Here is a 3416-nt window from a genome sequence, read left to right on the forward strand (position 1 = left end):
CAGCTAGCTAGGACTACACAAAGATGAATGAGTCCAACAGTTAGGGGTATACGACTGTGGAACTCTCTTTATTATAATTTAAAGAATTGTATAAATTTACATTGTTTTAAAAAGTGTTACATGTCTAAAACGATAACCCAACATGGAGAATGTGAATGAAATTAATTGAAAAAGGATCCATTATTTATTTTTATTTTTTACTTCATTAATTTTATTTACTTGTCTTTTCTCCTTGTTACTATGTGGAGTGGTATATTCTGATTGTAAATTTGTTGTTTGGTTTGAGTTAGGACTGGAGATAAATGTTAATGTTGGTTTGTTCCTTGACTTTTGGTGCACACTTGCAATATAAGTTGGATTGTAGATAGGGCCAGGGTTTAAAAAGAATATATTCTTCTTCCTGCTCCTTTTCACACATGGTTGCAGTGCTTTACTGATAGAAAGTGTAGTTGGTTTGTCTGAAAGAACTAACTGTGGAAACTGTTGTACCAAGTGTGAAATAAATAAGTAAATGAAATGAAATGAAAAGGATATGGCCGGCCAGTTGGAGCCTTTTGCGTGCAACGATGTTGTGAAGTTTAACTGTGCCACTCCTTCGCAGGATCTCCTCGTTGGTGACGTGGTCGGTGTAGCAGATCCTAAGAATCTGGCGAAGACATAGTTGCTGAAAGACGTCAAGCTTGGTGTTGATGCAGGCCGACACCTTCCAAGTCTTGCTGGCATAAATGGCAGTTGGGATCACGATTGAATTAAGCAAATGGAGTTTGATCTTGAGGAAGATGGTGGGGGAGGACGAGAGCCTGTTCATCCTCTGAAATACTGCAGCTGCCTTTTCACTGTGGCATTTGACGTCCACCTCCGCATCGCCGTCATGGGAAATCACGCTACCGAGGTAGGTGAATTTCTCAGATTCTTCTAGCTGCTGTGTCCCGATGTAGAGCCCAATCATAAGTTGGGATGTTCACCTGCAACATTATTGTGTGTGAATAGACATGAGAAGACTGTCTGAGGCTGTGTCCTAATTCAGCGACCACACGCTTCGGATTACGCTCAGTTCGCGTACTACGTACGGCATGTATTAGAAAGTACGAGAAGTGTGGAAGTGAGAGGCTTGTGAAATGGGGCAATCTAGCCTTCGTCGCGCTGCTCAGGTTGCCTAGCAACCATGGATCTAACCGCAAGAAACGTTTCATACAGCATTGTTTGACAAAAATGAAGGAGAAAAAATGTTTTGTTCATTCATTTTTTTTCATGACATCACTTTAATTGGTTGAGTATCTGCGGCTAAGATCACGGGACTGTAAAAACATGATTGTTGGGCCTCATTTCTGTACTGAACAGTCATTTTAAGAGTAGGTAGCAAATAACAATTAGCTAATGCTATCCATGAGACTAAAGTCATCTCACTTTGGTAACGTAAATATGGCTAATATTGTAGTTAGTATTATATTTATCAGCAGTGAGCTTGAACTCTGTGTCAAATAAGCTTCAGTAAAGAGTCAAGTTGCAGTTATTTATATTTCCTATAAACTTAAGTCTTCACTCAAAGACAAGTATATTTAACAGTCAATATATAGATGTATCATATATAAGAGACAAATATTGTTCTTTTATTATGTTGGCATTACTAAACTTGGCTCAATGCTTACATATATGTGTAAAAAGCAAATGTACAAGCTGTGATAACTGTTTCTGATAGAATGGAGAGTAGACTGATATATTAAATATTCCTTTATTGGGTGAGAAAATCATACCATGTCATAACTGCTTTAAGGCATACAGAATAGATAGCAGAGCCTTAAACAGGCTGACGTCTGCTAAATGGGTCAAACTGGGCACAAAGTATACAAACACATAACATCCTCGTAGAATATACAGGGAGTGCAGAATTATTAGGCAAGTTGTATTTTTGAGGAATAATTTTATTATTGAACAACAACCATGTTCTCAATGAACCCAAAAAAACTCATTAATATCAAAGCTGAATGTTTTTGGAAGTAGTTTTTAGTTTGTTTTTAGTTTTAGCTATTTTAGGGGGATATCTGTGTGTGCAGGTGACTATTACACACATAAACACATGTTCATACTTTTATTCCACAATCAGAGAGAAAGAAACAGAGAGAGTGCAGGACAGACAGACAGGTGACAGTCTCAGCTGTACACACTGCTACACAACAGCACCAGAGAAGCAGGATTTAGTGTTTGTGTTATTACGAGTGTAAACAAGAAGAGTTCCAGATGGTACAGTGGACACATGTGTGACTGCTGTGATTAAAGCATCTTTCTTTCAGCTTAACGAGTGAACCGTCAGCTCGTTCAAACACACGTTAAAGTCCGTTTGGCTCGACACCACCGAACAGAGGCAGCAATATAACATAGCTAACATTAACATTGCAGTGAATCCTGCTTGTGCCGTGATATTCAGGACTGCAAACCGAGCAGCATCACTGACTTTCAGCTTGTTGTGTTTGTGGATATATGACTGACTTTAATTATCCACAAAATCATCACATTCTCTGTAAGATTAAAGTCAACTATTGTACGGTGTATATTTTACAGTAAAGACTTTAAAACCAAGTTAATGCTGAAACCACAAACATCAACAATGTCACATAACTTTGCCGACATGTGGCCAACGGTAATGTTTTAATGTTCTTCATTATTAAACATTCGCACATAAATAAGTGACATTTTTCAGTACTTACTTTTGAAAGTCTACTCTTCAGCAGCGCCGCTTCAGCTGTCTGCCATATTTTTCGGCAAAATTATCCACACCTGCAACCGCACCACAAATTTGAAGAAAATGACGCCGCATTTGGAGTACACATTTGGACAGTAGCGATCCTAGCCTGTTTGGCGCCCTGGGCTAACACTCCCTCTAGTGAGGGAGGCTTTCAAACATCTCTGAATATATTTGATACATACTGTAGATGTACTTTAGAGTTAGATATCACAGTTTGTCACTCATAAATACAGTCTGTGAGCAGCTATTAGTTAAAATAGCTTTCTAGAAATACTAATTTCTTCAGCAGCCTCAGGAACTATATCCTCCTCTAGGTCTTCTTTATGACGGGCATTCAGCACCACTTTGTTGCGTCTGCACTGGACACCAGACGTTCAAACTCTGCAAACTTAATTAGCTTGACAGACTGGTGGTTGGAGGAGCAGCAGTTGGTGTACAGGGAGAAGAGCAGAGAAAGAACAAAACCCTGAACGAAGCCGGTGCTGATGGTCCGGGATTCCAAGACATTCTTCCCCATCCTCACATGTTTCCTATCCGTCAGGACAGGAAGCCACATGGAGATCATCAGAGTTACATCAGGGCTGTATGAATCTGATCAATATATAAATTCATGTTCCTTTCATTGGCTCAGTTTTTAAAGCAGCTGTTTTTATGGAATGACAGAAACATGAGA

Source organism: Astatotilapia calliptera, chromosome 3 (genome assembly GCF_964374335.1).
Source record: "Astatotilapia calliptera chromosome 3, fAstCal68.1, whole genome shotgun sequence".
Classification (NCBI taxonomy): Eukaryota; Metazoa; Chordata; class Actinopteri; order Cichliformes; family Cichlidae; genus Astatotilapia; species Astatotilapia calliptera.